General features: G+C 41.3%; 1 protein-coding gene across 1 annotated transcript in view; it reads right to left on the reverse strand.

Annotated features, from left to right (window-relative positions):
* RNF169 (ring finger protein 169) overlaps positions 1-17,860 on the reverse strand; it is a 689,470-nt gene that overhangs the window by 488,415 nt on the left and 183,195 nt on the right. The gene's annotated exons all lie outside the window — the stretch shown is intronic.

Here is a 17,860-nt window from a genome sequence, read left to right on the forward strand (position 1 = left end):
CTGAGCCCCCTCAGCTGATGGATCTTGGAGGGTATCTCCAAACTCTTTAAGGAGATCCTCTGAAGACGGGTGAAGTGGCACAAATAATTCAGGGACTTCATGGAGAAGGACGCTGAAGCGAACATCCGCTTCCCATATCTGTCCATCGTCCTAGACTCCTTATTAGGAGGATGAACAGATGAAGAAGTTTCAGCCAACTCCTTTTTCAAGGCCGCTGCTACCACCATGGCATCGACGGGGAAGCCCTTTGTCAACAATTGTTTGTCCTCTGGAGCTGTTATGAATTTTTCAGGTCTCCTAGGGGTTGGTTTCAAGGAATCTGGGGCCGACCACGCCCTTCGAGCCACGACAGACATCAGTGGGTCGAAGGGCGGAGACACCCAGGAGGTGGGAGGTCGGGAGCCAAATGCATCCAGGAATACAGACTCGTCCTCAGAAGGGGCTAGGGTATTCCAGTTCCCCCTCTGCCTAAGCATCTCAAGGATGTCTGAAAAGGAGACATCTTCGGAGGGGGATCTAGGGGACCCTTCCGAATCCTCCAAGTCAGTATCTGAGGTGACAAACTCAGGGGAGTCAATGTGTTTCCTCTTGCATTTTCTCCTGTGAGGTGGCTCCTCTGAATGATCAGGGGAGGCCTTGGAAGAGGACAATACACCCAAAGGGGTGTCCTGGAGCGTTGGATCTCCACGCTTGGGGTCTGGAAGAGGGGCAGAGGCTGACATAGGCACCATAGGGGGAGGAGCCGATGGGGTCGATCGTGGGGCTGACTCCAGGGCCAGCACACTCCTCATCACCTCGAAGGTGTCCCTGCCCGGACGCAGAGAGAGCTCCGGCTCTGAAGAAATCAGAATCCCTCCCCGCACCGAGAGGGACGGTTCCAAGGCTGATGTGGGAGCCGAGCTCACCTGAGCCGAAGCCCCGAGGGGGAGAACGGGGTCGGACAAGGGTCCAATATCACTCGCCCCTTCGGAGCCGATGAGGGAGTCTCAGCGCCCAGATCCCTCCAGGGACGGTACCATGGAAGAGATCGGAGCCGATGACGGAACCGAAGGACAAGGTATCGGAGCCGACGGTTCCACTACTCAAACACCAACGAACTCCGGCTCCGAGCTCAAAGGAGTCGGGGGAGGAATATCTGTAGACGTGGGCGAAGCCGAACCCTGATGAGTGGGGCTGGACAACATTTTTGCTAGGGCCTGTGATTTTAACAGTCTACTGACCACTCTTTCCACGTCATGGTCTGAAAGTCCCGAGGACCGACAAGAGTAGGATGAGTGGTGACTGCGCTCCAATTGGAGCAAAGATGATCTCGGAGCCGACTGCATCGACTCCAGAGAAGGAGACCTAGATCTTTTTAGACTCCCAAACGGCTCCGAGGAACATGTCGGAGCCGACTGGGAGGGAGAAACCTCGGTTCCAGCCAGAACTGAGAAAGATGGTGCAGTTTCACCCAGCGACGGCTCCAAACTGGGAGCCGAAGGTTTAGGTGTCCTAGAAGATTTCACTGGCTGAGCCTTAGCCGGTGAATTTTGGGGCTTAAGTAAACCCCTCAGGATCAACTTATTTTTGCGCTCCTGCAGGACTCTTGGACTAAATGCATGGCAAATCAAGCAAGAGTCCTGCAGGTGCACAGCACCCAGACAATAAACACAAGAAGTGTGCCCATCTGTCAGAGATATCTTCTGACAGCATGAGTCACACTTCTTGAATCCAGACAGCTTGGGATCCTTAGACATCCTGAAAGTAAACCAAGAAAAACACAGACACAGAAGTTAAGGTTATAACACCACAAACACAATAACTACTACCAGTCTATACTAAACTAGCTAGCAGCTACTATAAACAAAAACTATTAAAATTTAAGACAGAAAAGGTTATCCTCTAACTTAAACGGAAATCTTTTGATGAGAGAAAGACAGAAAAGGTTATCCTCTAACTTAAATGGAAACCTTTTGAGGTAAGGAAAGGGCTAGATAGGGTCTCTAATTAAAACGAGTTTCTGAAAAAGAGAAGGGATTCAGATAGAAAACACTAAAGTAGAATAGTTATAACTAAAAAGGAAATTCTACACTAAACTAGCAGTTTTTATGACAGAAAAACAACTAGTAAAAAAGTTTTAATACGACCTGAGCCAGAAGAACAACCTCGCAGCAGAAGCGGCAAACGAGATCTGGGTATCTAGCGCCAGGCACCATGGGATAGGGGGTGGCCTCGAACCAGTAAGCAGCTCTCAAGCTTTTGAAGATGGCTGAGTCAGAGCCGAGGATTGGCTCCGAACCCAACCAGCAAGAATGAAGGCGAGATAGACAACTTAACATTGCATCTTCCTCAAACAGGCAAGACAACATCCCTAGCTTAACATCCTAAGTGGCCTCCTCCAAGAATTTTGAGTTTGACTGTTCAAAAAGTAAACCATGGTCTCCAATTAACATCCAACTTGTAGTGCCTGCTGATAGTATGCAAGGATAACCAAGTAGCAACTGTACAATGCGATTACTGAAACTTTGTGTAAACAAAACTAACACAGAAGTAGCTACAGCTCTAGAAGAGTGTGCATTAAGATCTTTGGGTAATTCTACTCCATACTTTTGGTGACGAAATGTAATGCAGTCTGTTAGCAATTTCACTAGCGTAAACATAGAAAATGAAAGTTATGTACTTACCATAACAATATCTTTGGATTTGCAGTTCTATCATCTTCATCAACTTCAGGACCAGAACGGGCAGAAAATACTCAGCTCACCACCTAAAACTTTCCCAGGCAGCATGGCCCTTCCCCTTTACCTAAAATACAGCGTGTTTAAGGATCACTCTTAAAATCTCTAAGCCCACAATAAGGCACACCAAGAAAAAGAAATAGTAGAATAAAACACAATTCACGACTCATCAGATACAATGCCCAGGTTGAACCAGGACAAGATAAACAAGCGAAAGGAAGGCAAGATAAACAGAATGGCACTGCTAATTCAGACTTATCATTATAGTAAATAACTTGTCTGAGTTTGGGAATTCCATCTTCATTACCTTTGGGACACAGTCCCAAGTTTAACCTCCAAGGGTGGGTTTTCAAGAAACCATGTCTCTAAATACTGTAAGCTGCAATGAGAATTTTGACTGCAAATTGGAAGAGTTTTGCCTATAAATCAGAGCCATATTAACACATTGCAGGAGTGTACTTACCTGTAACACAGTAGGAAACTACTCAGAAATGATCACAGTCAGAGAATTCATTTTGAGAGAATAACAGAAGAAAAATACATTCTGTAAATAAGCTTGCCTTGCTCTACCTCTCAGAGAAAAGGTATGGAGTTTATTCTCACCAGGAAAACTGGTTAGGCTTAAATGGCCCACAAGGGCAGCTAGCATAGTACTTATATAGCTATGCCTATGTAAAGGGGGTGAATTACAGTCAATATAACAAGTCTCCCGTACTCAAGCAGAAAGTGTATACAGATTAAGATAGTTATAACTCTTGTAATAAATAGTAGGCTCAAAAGGGAAAGTAATAAACAGGCTTCAAGCGATACTATCAAATCTACCAGAATGATGGGACTCAACCAGTCTGGTAGAGTACCTAATCCATACACTCATTTCTTTAGCCACAAAAAGATATCTCTTCAAATTAGAATTATTTAGCCATGACTGCCAAATTAAATAAATAAATAAAATAAAATGCATAATGCAATGAAGCTTAAAACTTGCTCTTGATTAAAAATCTGGAAAATAATGTTCACAAGAGTTACTGAATAAAGGACCAAAAAGAAATTTGAGAGGCACAAAAAAGTGAGGGTAGCTAAAAGAAAACCAAACAAGTACTCAAGCTACACTCTGGCACTAGAAAAAAAAAGGAAAGGACATAAGCTGGGGGCAGCACACCTAATAGAAGGGAGTTTCAAGAACTGGGGGAGGATTTAGGTGGAGGAGAGATGACAGTAGATATCATCTGCAAGAGATGAAGCTACACTCTCCAGCTCACTTAACGCTATGGATGGAAGTATTGCTGATTTTGCTGACTTCTACATGAGCCACATCAATGTTAAAATCCAATGGGAAGATGACATTCTAAGCAGGGCTAGAGAAAATGTGGCAAGAAATAAAAAGGAGATCCCTGATTATTAGAGTTTAAGCTGTCTCAGTCACATTTTGGGTGGTCATTTACAAATGGGTAGAACAAAAATAAGAATTTTAGCCAAATTTTACTGGAAAGGTGTTATGAAGGAAATAGAAAATTTAAGTGTAATCACTGATTATGTTTCAAGAGAGTAAAAGGATAAATAATTAATTACTGTTACTATTTTCCAGCAGTGTAATTTTCTGAAAAATCCATGAGGACCAATGTACTCCATTCTTGTCCAGAGTAATGCATGAATTACAACTGTTCTTTTTAAGGCTTGGGGTGGAGACACTGGCTGAGCTGCTGCAGAGGGAGAACGATACTTTGCACATCTCCCTTGCATGCTCGCCCCTTAGACGTATCGCTGGGACTGCAGGAGGTAAGAAAAGGGTAAGCCACAAGGAAAAAGACACCACCCCCCAACAGAAGATCCGATGAGCCTATGGGGTCCTTGTTCCGCGATCAGACCCAGCATACCAAATTAATTGGGGGGGGGGTGTCAAGGACATGAGCTGGTAGACCTGACCTGGACAGGTGTTGGGGAATCAAGCCTGTAAAATGAAGAATGACAGAGAGCAAAAAATAGTAAAAAGAATTCTTAACCCCACACCACAAATGCAGCACTTACTTTGACAATGTATTTTATTTCTCTGTACACTGGAGACATCAACTTGTCTAGACAATCAGCTTTGACCTTGGCAAGCTAGTTTAACAGCTAAGTCAGGCAAGTGCAAGCAGCTAAAACCTGGTATTTGGGCCAGGTGACAAGGATAGTGAAACCACTGACAAAAGAGGTAGTGGCCATATAAATGGCCATGTCTGCTACCAAAAGGCAAGTTATGACTTTTAGGGCTGGCCAACTACTACTGCAAATTTTTGCCAAGCTTCACTATTATAGCACGCCCCTCGACACCATAAATGTTAAATGGATTGAAGAGCTAGACCATGCACAAAGAGTTAAAAATTATGTAGCATTCTGAACCCATCCAGTTAGCTCTGGATTTCTCCAAACAGCTCACAGATACCTCTGGAACAGTATCAGAAGCAATTCTCCACAAGCTGTTGAACGGCAGGAGCAACCAATTTACATCTGCTGGAGTTAAGAAACACAAGAGTGGAAGTATTCAGTGACTGCATGTTTGACTATTAAATGGCCATTAGTCATCCTTACATATTATCTCCTGAGCAGAGAAGTTTTTTTAGTTACTAAGCATGCAGCCCTTCAGTAGCTTTACAGACATGCCAATGGCAATTCCAAGCTTGCCAAGTGAGCGTTGTCACTATAGTGATTTCAATTTAAAATACTGCACCACCTGGGTAGACCTCATCTGACTGCACATGAGCTGTCCCAAGTCTACACACCATTTCTGGACAGTAGAATCAATTGTTCTTTGCTGGGGGAACAGCATCTAATATAGTGGCTGCTTTGCCAGTTTTTCACACTAGGAGACAGTGGAGTAGGTAGAAAAGTTCCAAATGAAACCATGTTGCACTCTAGAGGGTGTGATGTTAACAACATGCACAAGCTTCACCAATAAGTCACATGAGGGCAAAACCAACCGCATTTTGGGCTGAGCATAAAAGGTTTGGTCTGTGTGTTACCTCTAACACTAGAAGAATTTCTGCAAGGAAGTTTAAAACAACTTTTATGAGAAAGATAATATCTTCAGCAGAATGTAGCTGCTGCCCAGCAAACAAAAACTAGACGAAGAATGCTATACTTGTCAAGTTTGCCATGCCTGTGTGGGAATGTGTTTGAGTCTCTTCCCTACCTGTGGAAAGGTTATTACAGGCACTAAATGGAAATACCTGTAAGCCTTGGAAATTTTGGGGCCAGTTTTGGGAGACTCTATGTAGACTCTGCTGCATACAATTCAAGACATCCTCAAAGTACCAATTTAAAGTCAGCACTTCATTTGAATAATCTCTTTCTACTTGGTTTGCCAAGAACAGCACATTTTTCATTTCTTTTGGAAATTAATTCACAACAAATACTGAAAAAATGATGATCACGACCGTTTCTGACTACTGATGAAATACAGTAGATTTTTCTTCTTTTGAAATCTCTTCAAAATATATATTTAACAAAGAAAAGAAACTTTCTTTAGATTACCATGGAAATGTTTGCACAGACATTTTCCTCAGAAAGTGGGAGGTAAATTTTTTGGGACTGTAACAAGTGTGTAGATTTTAACAATACCCTATGGAGTATAAGCTGGGATATAGTGTCGCCATTACCTAGACATAATAAAGCCTTTCAAGTTTAATACTATTGGCTGCCAAAAAAAAAAAAACAATTAATAGAAAATGGAAATTAAAATCCATACCAGCTGTTACTGAATTAGGGAATACTGCAAAGAATATAACATAACTGGAGAGAGTAATCTTTAATTGCATACAAATAAATGGAATTTGAGGGAATAGAAGATGTGGAACAGTGTACAAGTGAAGGGGCAAAATTTAATGGAAAACAGGACTTAAAGAATTTTTGTAATGTTAGAGTGGATGACAATTGTTAAAATGTCTATAATGCTGGAAACTGATAAAAAATGTTTACAGTACTTTGATTTTTTTCTGGCATCCAAGTGCACCCATGTCACTGCTCAAAATATATGAATTTAATAAAGGTATTTAAAAAACAACAGTATTACAGCTTTATCAATCAGAAGACTAACCCAACAACTACTCAGACAGAAAGATACTGAAGCACAAATTATTTTGATACTTGGGTTCTATGTTACAGAAAAAGAAGATGACAGTATGCTATTTGGTACTACATGGGGTGCACTTAAAGCAACAAGTATAAGAATTCTTATTAGCAACATCCTACTGCGGTGGTGGTGCTGCGGTAACGTTGTCGCCTCACAGTAAGACGTCCTGTTCGATTCTCAGCTAAAGCGTCTTCTGTGTGGATACATGCGTGAATGGGCGTACCTTCGCAGAAGGTTGTGCGTCAGAGCTGGCAACTCGGCACGTAAAAAATCTACTGCCAATCATTAGCAAACCGGAGTTCCGCTGTGGCGACCCCTAACCGGGAAAGCCAAAAGACACAACATTAGCAACATCCTACTTGAAAAACGGGTCTATATTAGAACAATGAACATTTAAAATGTTGAGTGTTTTAATATCGACCCATTTTCAGCGAACGCTGAAAATATTGAAGACGCAGTAAACCAAATTCTTTCCCTAGGAAAGAATTTGGTTATCCATTTCTGTTGCTTCTGTATTTTCAGTGCTCTGTTGGAAAGTTACAGGGCAGGTTCAGGTAAGTGTGCGATTGAGTGCGGGTTTGGTATGTGTGCGATTGTGTGGACATGAGGGTTAGGGCGGGTTAGGTGAGTTAGGGTGAGGTGAGTGTGCGATAGTGACGGACCTTAGGGTTAGGGTTTGGGTTAAGGTAAGTGGATAGTTAGTGGTGTGTGTATAGTTTAGTGTAGGGTTAGGTGTAAGATTTTAGGTGTATGTGTGCGGATTGCTGTTTGTTTGGTGTGCTTGTGTTGTGTGTGTGTGTTTTGGAACAGCAAATTTTTTCCCTAGGAAACAATTTGCTGTTTGGTATTTTTGATTGGTAGGGTTTGATATTAGAACACTTGACATTTTGAATGTTAGGTGTTCTAATATAGACCTGTGAAAAATAACAAGCAGGAAAAAATAGGTATCTGGAAACTGTACCACTCAACTCAACAGTGAAATTCACAGTTTTGATACAAATAGGCTTAACTCCCTTAGCAAATGTGCAACATGAACTTCAACCACTGCATGCGTAAGTCAGTCACTTCTTGAATCCACACGAGGGAAATATGCCAAAAAGGCAGGCATTAATTCAAAATGTATTGCTTTAATAACACATCAGTTGAAAGTAATAGTAGTTTTTTTAAAGATGTTATTTCAGTTTATGTTGCATATAAAGATGCCTCAGAGAAACCATACAATGGTGAAGATATAGAAAATTTTTAATTGACTACTTCAACTTTCATAGATCAAGTCATATCAACATTTCAATCTAGCTTCAAGGAATCCGGGTAGACCCAGAATGAATAACAGTGTTAAAACTGGTCTTATACCAGAACATAAATACTGGAAACCCATACATGGCCTTTGCAATGGAAACAAAGCCTTTTTCCAAGCATGTTTTGGTTTCTTGCATGTGACTATGCTTCCACTTGTCACTCCATAACATAGCTTTCAACCTCTTGGCACAAAAAAAATTGGACAAAGCCAAAAACAATGGGGGTACAAAATACCAAAAATAGGGACAACATTTTAAATGCAACTCATATAAACTTAGAAAGTTGCTAGAATAAAAGTTTTTGCTACCATGCATTTTCTGAAGGATATGAAATCTGAAACTTAAATGCCTCTTATTTCACAGTGAATTGAATCCTCACCAATTTGTTACAAAAATCCAGAAAACAAATTTTATGAGGAACAAACCAAAATATGAGGCAATCTCACGAGGAATCAAACAAAGATGCTGATGGTCACCATATATTTGTATACTACAGTTCTTCTCAAGAAACTTCTAGGATCCTACACTAATGGGGTACTCCTACACTGATGATACCTTTTTACACTTTCAGAATCTATCAAAAGCTATTACAAACTACAATAAATTATCCATAGTTACATCACGGCATACAACTCTAAACTAACCCTGATATAATACTGTTTCCCCTTAAAACTACCAACAACATAATAGGCTCATAGGTAGGTACTAGGCTATTGGCCCTAGGGCCTACATAAGCCTAGCCAAATGGTACCCTGGCTTTTGCAACCCAAGAAAATTATTTTCCTGTGCACCTGTCAAGCAGAGCCACAGAAGTGATCCCCGGGGTGAATTTCCCATCTCCCATCCAATCATCAAGATTTTTCTTGAAAAGTGCTAATGAGGAGCTTTGTTCGATATAGATAGGTAGTTTGTTCCAGAGTATGGGAAGTCTCTGGGACAGGAATCTATCCCTCCAGCAAGTTCTGTTTATTGTGGTGACAAGGTTTAGGTCCCTAGAACGTGTAGCTCAGAGGGATTAGGATTTATTTACTTGGAGCATGTCCAACAGCTCTGGGTTTGACATAGCTTTGTATGTTAGGCAGAGATCGCCTCTGGGTAGGCGATATGCAACAGAGTAAAGCTGGAGTTTTTTGAGACAGACTGCGTAGGGAATCTGTTTGATTCCGGTAATCCTCTTTGTGAGGTATTTCTGTGGCCTTTCCAGTTGTTGTAGATGTCTTGTGAGGTACATACCAAAAGGGGCTTTGCACTCTATAATGGGTCTAATGAATGATGAGTAGAGGGGAACAATAACCTCTTTTTTCCTGGATGAGAAACCTTTTGTGAGGAGTATGCCACATAGAAGGATTTCCTGACTACTGTGGTGATGTGATTATCAAAGGAGAGACTACAGTCCACCTGTGTCCCAAGGTCTCTTATCGCACTTTTGGTGTTAAGTAGACTATCGCCTATGTGGTAGTTCATGGGTACAGAGTTTTTACGAAAAGGGATGACAATGCACTTTTTGGCATTGAACTTGAGGCCATGGCTTTGACACCAGGCATCTGTTTCAGTAAGTCCTTTTTGTAGGATGTCCACATCGTTAGGAGTTTTAATTATGGCTCCTAGTTTGCAGTCATCTGCGAACTTTGTTAGCCAAAGACCTTCTGTGTTAGCCTGTACTTCAGAGAAGTAGATACCAAACAGGAGAGGACCTAAGACTGAACCCTGTGGTACTCCACTTGTCTGAAGTTGGATTTAGAGTCTGCTACTTTCACAGTGTGGGTTCTGTCAGTGAGCCAGTTGGCAACACATCTTGTGACATAGGGATTTATACCTAGTTTAGTGAGTTTGTCTACAATTCCCGAGTGGGGGATGGTGTTGAAAGCCTTGGCGAGATATAAATAGGCTGTGTGTACCACCTTATCCTCATCTACGGCTTTGGTGACCGCTTCAAAGAAGTATATCAGGTTTAGGAGACATGATCTGCCTTTTACAAACTCAAACTGGGTAGGGTCCAGAGTTTGGAGATTACTAATGTCATTGTTTATAAGTTCCACGATGATACGCTCCATAGCCCTGCAGACCAGGCTCGTCAGGCTAATGGGGTGGTAGTTCCCGGGGTCCGTGGTGGCTTCCCCTTTGTGGAGTTCGATAACCATTGATGTGCGCCATTCAGTGGGCACAAAGCCGGAGGTGAGGCTATGATTAAACATGGTACTTAGGTGGGGTGCCAGTTCATTCTGTAGTTCATGTAGAACGCAGCCTGGGATGTTGTCAGGTCCCATGGATGCTGTGTTCTTGGCTTTGGAGAGCGTGTGTTTTACCTGTGCAGCCGTGATTACAGGTACTTTGCATTCTTCCGGTATAGAGATGGGCCCTTTAGGTGATGAGAGAGGGGTAAAGTTAGCACTGAACCTATCTGCCAGGATGTTGGCAATATCAGTTGGTTCTGTATATTTAGTGCCATTGTGCTGTAACTCAGAGCAGATCTGAGTGTTGCCATTGAGATTCTTGACATAGCTATAGAATGCTTTGTAGTTGTCTTTAGAATCAGTGGCGATTTTGTTTTTGTAACTAGCTTTGAAGGATTTTATGAGGGATCTGAGCTTCTTACAGAAGCTGACCACGGAGTTCCTCCAATCATGGGATTTTTTGCAACAGTTTCTTTCTTCTGTTGTAGAGTTTGTTTATAGCAGGGGTCCACCAGATTGGCTTCCTTTTTTGGAGGATAGCATCTTGGTTCTGTTAGGGATTGCACAATCGATGCACTCGTGTAAGTGCTTATAAAGTGCAATTGTATAGGATTCAGCAGTCGCATCTCTATTGTCCGTCAACATGGGTGTCATGAAGTTTGCCACTTCTGTCCTAAGAAGCGTGAAGATGGCTTTGGAAATATTTTTTATGGCGGTTTCCCTAATGGGGGGTGGGGTGGGATGTGGATGTCTAGGGTGATTTGCTTGTGGTCGGATCTGACCAACGAGGAACTGACCTCTGGTGTGGAACACCGGTTGCCCATGTTGGTAATGACCAGGTCTAGGATATTGTTGCCCCTGGTGTGGGTGTGGGTAAGTTAATCCAAGGCATTGGAATTTATGAATTCCAGAAAACTTTGAGCACAAGAGTTGGTACAGGAGTATTTTTCCCAGTTAATGGTGGGGTAGTTAAAATCACCCATTATTAGGGTGTTAGGCTGTACCCTAATATTTTCCAGTGTATCAAGAAATGAGGAGTGGGAATCCTGGGGCATGGTGCGGGATCTGTAGCAAGCTACAATTTACATTGCGGTCTTGCCCAGAGTTAGTTGCACTTGGATAATCTCAGATGTATTATGCTGAGCAACTAGTCTAGAGGTGTGAATATTCTTAATGAAAATGGATATGCCTCTGCCTTTAGTGATTCGGTCCAGGTTAGGTGGCCGAAAGGTGTGGTATGAATTATAGACCAGTAATGCAGGGGTGCTCTCTGGAGCCTTAAACCAGGTCTCACTGCACAGATGTTGATGTTCTCCATTTTAATGAGTGCCTCGAGTGAGTGCATTTTGAGGTTTACACTTCTAGCATTAAGTAGCATTACCCTCAGATTTTGCTTGCTTCTACTTGTCACGGTGGTGAATTTGTCATTTGAATCTGGTCTAAAAAGGCACTATAGAGGTGGCAACAGCCTTAGCCAGTATCCTGAATCCCAAGGGCGGCAGATGCAGGCCATCTCTGGCAAAGCATCGTTTGTCAGTCATGTCATCCCAGGCAGACAGATACTGGATCCCCTTAGAATGACACCAGAAGCTTAGCCAATTGTTGAAGTCAATCATTTTGTCCTTGTACTGTGGTATCATTCTGGGTGATGGCAGGATGCTACTCAAGGCTAGGATCATACCTGCCTGGGCTACAAGATCAGAAAGCTCCTCCATGTCTCTTTTCATGTAGTCCAGGGAGGTACGTCTCAGGTCATTCACACCAACATGGACAATGACAGAGTCATAGTTGTACTTGCTGTGGAGTGACTTGAGTGCATGTGTTATGTGGCGGATCCTGGCACCTGACAGGCAGCTGACAGTAACTTTCTCCTTGTTTAGCCTGGTGAGTGGAATATCAGTGTGCCTGACTATAGAGTCACCTATGACTAGAGTGCGGGTACGTTGTTATGCCTTATGGACTGTGGTTGAGTGGCACACTGAGTTTGTGGGCCATGTGTCATTTGGGTTGTGTTGGGGAGTAGAGGTTGCTTGCGTTTCTGCTTTGGAGGTCCCTGTTGCTTGGGTAGATTTTTTTGAGAGCTTCCGCAAAAGTAGGTGTGTGTTTTGTGTTTCTATGTGTGTATTTTGGTGGTGTAGGTTTTGAGGGACTGTGTGATGAGTGTGGTGCAAGTGTTTAACTTTTCCTCTTGACTGTCTAGTCTAGTCTTGGGTGAAGAGAGCTTTGCTTCCAATTTGGTTATATAAGTGCATCTCTCACAGGTTGTAGTGTTGGGTGGTAGGAGGAGAGGGTTGTCTGTATACATGAAGCAATTGCTGCATTGCCCCAAGATGCCCAGATTCATCAGGTAGACAGGAGAAAACACTGGAAGCTTACCCTTAGACATGCCTGGATAGGTGCTTATTTATTAAGTACTAAAAACTGTTTTCCTCTAGACAACTGAGGAAAGTTGAGTGCTGTAGTAATTTGTAGCTTATTTAGTGCTTACAATGAGTTCTGAACAAGTGCTGAGCTCAAAGAAACAGCTTTGAGCGCTGAAACTAGAAAACTGGCTAGTTCTAAGAAACAAAATTAAGCTAGAAGGCTTCCCTCCAACACAGAAAGGCTTCGGGGCTCAGAAGCTTACAAACAGTCCTGGGTACAGCAAATCTGTATTTGGACTAGACAACGTATAGGAAAGGCAGGAAACAAGCTTAGAAAATATATATTTTTTTTATCTTTATTTTTTTGTAAAGTGGAAAGGGGAAAGGAGGAGCAGAAGCTAACTGGGTTGGGCTTCTCAAATGTTCTCCCTGGAATAGGTAGAATGAGGTAATGACACTAGACTGGGAGGAGTGTCCCAGATCAAATTTACAGTAGGGGTGGGCAAATACAGTAACTCTTGGTGTTAAGTATAAATTAGTCCTAGGTATGTAACAAATTTAGTGAAATTAGTACAAATATGACTCGTGCACTTTAGCCCATATGAACTTTAAATCAAATGTGATTAACATCTGCTTCTTAGATCTGTAATTGAAATTAATGCATTCTCTCAAATATTCTACATCTGCAATCATCTCAACAAAAGTAATCCATCGATATGTTTGAATAATTTATCCAAAGTTTAAAGGGTCTGAAATATGAAATGCATCACTTTTCTAAATGATTTCAAGAGTGAATTACTTAACATCTCAGGCTGCTACAATGCAGACTCCAGTAGCACTACTCTTTAGGTAACAAAGATTACTGTGCATACAAATTATTTGGATACTTCTGCCAAATCAATTCTTTTTATAGATAAAACATCCTGAATTTTTCTTAAACTTCCCTCATCTATCTAGCGAATAATATATTATACCTATAGGTTCTTAGAGAAACACTTGTTCAGGCAGTTCCTGCAACTACAGTGCAATGAAAAAGTATTTGCCCCCTTCCTGATTTCTTATTTTTTTGCATGTTTGTCGCACTTAAATGCTTCAGATCATCAAACAAATGTAAATATTAGACAAAGATAACCCAAGTAAACACAAAATGCAGTTTTTAAGTGATGATTTTATTTATTGAGGGGAAAAAAACTATCCAAACCTACATGGCCCTAAACCTAATAACTGGTTGTGCTACCCTTAGCAGCAACAACTGCAATAACTGGCAATGGGTCTTCCACATCGCTGTTGAGGAATTTTGGCCCACTCTTCTTTGCAGAATGGTTTTAATTCAGCCATATTGGAGGGTTTCCGAGCATGAACCACCTTTTTACGGTCATGCCATAGCATCTCAATTGGATTCAAGTCTGGACTTTGACTAGGCCACTCCAAAACCTTCATTTTGTTTTTTGTAAACCATTTAGAGGTGGACTTGCTGGTGTGGTTTGGATCACTGTCCTGCTGCAGAGCCCAAGTGCACTTGAGCTTAAGGTCATGAACTGATGGCCGGACATTCTCCTTCAGGATTGTTTGGTAGAGAGGAGAATTCACGGCTCCATCAATCACAGCAAGTTGTCCAGGTCCAGAAGCAGCCCCAGACCATCACACTACCACCACCATGTTTGACTGCTGGCATGATGTTCTTTTTCTGAAATGTTGTGTTACTTTTATGTCCGATGTAACGGGACACACACCTCCCAAAAAGTTCAACTTTTGCTTCGTCAGTCCACAGAATATTTTCCCAAAAGTCTTGGGGATCATCAAGATGTTCTTTGGCAAAAGTGGCACGAGCCTTTATGTTCTTTTTGGTCAGCAGTGGTTTTCGCCTTGGAACTCTGCCATGCATACCATTTTTGCCCAGTCTCTTTCTTATGGTTGAGTCATGAACACTGTCCTTAACTGAGGCAAGTGAGGCCTGCAGTTCTTTAGATGTTGTTCTGGGTTCTTTCGTGACCTCTTGGATGAGTCATCGCTGCGCACTTGGGGTAATCTTTGTAGACAAGCCACTCCTAGGAAGGTTCACCACTGTTCCATGTTTTCTCTATTTGTGGATAATGGCTCTCACCGTGGTTCGCTGGAGTCAACACAGCTTTAGAAATGGCTTTGTAGCCTTTCCCAGACTGATAGATTCTCATCTGTTCCAGAATTTCTTTAGATCGTAGTATGATGTCTTCCTTTTTTGGATCTTTTGGCCTACTTCACTTTGTCTGACAGGTTCTATTTAAGTGATCTCTTGATTCAACTGGTCTGGCAGTAATCAGGCCTGGGTGTGGCTAGTGAAATTGAACTCAGCTTTCCTAAAAATGTGATTACCCACAGTTACTTCATGATTTAACAAGGCGGGGGCAATTTTCATATAGGGCCATGTAGGTTTGGATAGCTTTTTTTCCCCTTAATAAATAAAATCATCACTTAAAAACTGCATTCTGTGTTTACTTGGGTTACCTTCATCTAATATTTAAATTTGTTTGATGATCTGAAACATTTAAGTGTGACAAACATGCAAAAAAATAAGAAATCAGGACGGGGGCAAATACTTTTTCATTGCACTATACAACCTATTACAATGAACTTCTAAGGCTATTGGCCCAACAGCCATTTTATGTCTAGTCAAGCTAACCAAAATATTGCTGGCATGTGTCAATACCTCAAATAATTTTATGGTTAAGATATAGGCTTATGCACATCATGTGTTCACAGGCTGTCCCTGTTTACAATACTTCTTATGTTAGGTTTACTACAAACATTTCAGTTGTTCAAAGTGAGAAAATGGAAAGTTTCAAATGTGACATCACAGAGGCGGTCACTAATTATGCCATAGTAACATACTCCCTAAGAAAGACCATGCAGCACTAGAAAGTTAAGACAGGGGTGTGGGGGGCCCTAGATCATGAGGTTCTAGATGCGCTCTAGTGTATTTTAGAGCTTTTGCTAACATTCTAATCCACATTTGTAATTTACTCCTCATCACCAGTCTTGACAAATATTTCAGTTTTATTGTCACATTTCTTATTAAAGCATTTACTCTTCCATGTAACACAAATTAGTATATACAGTTGATTTACGTGAGTAGAATACTAAAAAGACATTGGTAGAGTGTTTTATATTTTATGCTTCTTGCTTTCATTGCAGCTTGATTTGTTGTACTTCATACTGAGGCTATACACTATGTGACCCATGTTATACAGTTTCATACGATGAGGACTGGATATATGCAACTCTATGCTGACATATTGATTAACTGCCGCTAATAGATGGGTTTTATAACTTGCTTAGCTGTCTAGTGTTATGAATTGATGATTTGCTCTATACAGTTTATCACAGTTTCTTTATCAGTGCAATGCCTGTTACACATATTGCGCCCTTCCCTTGATACATTTTCCATTCTTTCTATTCTAAGAAAGGATAGCTTCTCTTACTCTGACTCACCTTTTTCCTTCCTCCATCTGTAAAAATAGGCTAGCTTCCTACACTTTAACATTATTGTCTCTAGATAATTTTCAGTACTATAGTGTTTTTTTCTTCCTTCTTAGTGCCTATGGACAACACATTGTGCCTCTGTCACTAAAATACCAGCAGCCCTGCCTCCAGTGACATCACTTGAACTGACCCTGTACAAAAGCTGTAACAGTGAGCAGCATCAGACTACTGTCACTAACTGTACTGTGTAATTTAAGCAACTCTAACAAAAGCACCTAGCAATGCAATAACTATAAATTAAACAGATAATTTTCTGCTGTGTGCTGCAAAGTGGCTGTGACATCTCCCCAACTGAGAATTCCTTATACTCGAAGAACCAATTACTTTAATGTCCACACACCTGATCATTAGAGTATAACATCTAAGCTTCTTACTCCCAGCTCCTTGGTCTCTGCATGCAAACAGTTTTACATTGTTATTCCAAAATTATTAGCCACTCAGCTCCTTGGTCTCTGCATGCAATCAGTTTTACATTGTTATTCCAAAATTATTAGCCACTCAGCGGTGTGAACATTGACTCTAGACGATGGTCACTATGGAAATGACACCCCAAACCCGTGTGCAAAATTGGAAAAATGGGGCTGTGGATGGATGGATTCCACATTAGTATCTGAGCAACAGTAGCTTCCATCTTTCTAAACAGTAACTGCCCTTTTAGCTCAAGTGCTGGAACTGGCTGCTTTCTGTAACAAATGGCCTCTGAGAGCAGGTAAGGTCTCCATTCCAGTCAACTACACAACCCCCATGATCACTTTCCCACTTTTTCCCTACATCAAATTATACATAAAAATACACTAAAAAGCTGCTGATGCACATAGCCTGTTAACCGTATTAAAATTGGTCCATTTAAAAATCTACGTTCCAACTTGGAGAAAAAAAAACTTTTATCTACATAAGGAAAGCAAATCTACAGAATTACCAAATTATAGGGCAATTGCCACAGCCCCCCACTATCTAAGGTCCAGTCCATGAAATGTGCATCCACTAGCAATTACTGGAACACCTTCAAAACAATGAATCTGCTTTCTCCATTTCAGAACAGCTTCTGTACAGGCCACAGCACAGACAGCATTACTTTCATTCCTTAATACCACACATAACAGGAAGGAAGATAACATTTGACACCATCTCCCATCCAAAGCTCCTGCACAAACTGACACAATTGAGTATTTGTATATCTACTACCTCATGATTTAACAGTTGCCTTAGAAAAAGAAACCAGGTTAACAAAAGTAAATAAATAAATAAAAATAAACATGTTTAACTGAAAAATAGCGACTCTACTTTCCTATAGGAATCCACATTAGAACCTGTACTGTTTAATGTATTTATAAATGATCTGGTCACAAGTTCCAAAAATACAGTCCTAATTTAATACTCTGGAGGTACAGAAAATGAGGGTTGAAGAGTCATGCTACCAGAGCTACCATCAGTTACCCAGAAATCTCATTCCTCTACAGAGACATGGTTACATCAAATAAAGGTGACTAGCTGAATTTTTTGCACTACTTCCAAACCTTGCTCAGGTGACAAAACTGCTTTCACCATCAGCTCTTCAAACAAGTTGCCACCATGCAAAAAAAACAACTACTGTTATAACAGATGAAAATTTGAAATCTGATGTCCACTTTCAACAAGCCATTGATAAAATCGCCATAAATTAAGCCTTCTTTACACTTTA

Source organism: Protopterus annectens, chromosome 5.part0, assembly GCF_019279795.1.
Source record: "Protopterus annectens isolate FY-2018-M chromosome 5.part0, PAN1.0, whole genome shotgun sequence".
Classification (NCBI taxonomy): domain Eukaryota; kingdom Metazoa; phylum Chordata; order Ceratodontiformes; family Protopteridae; genus Protopterus; species Protopterus annectens.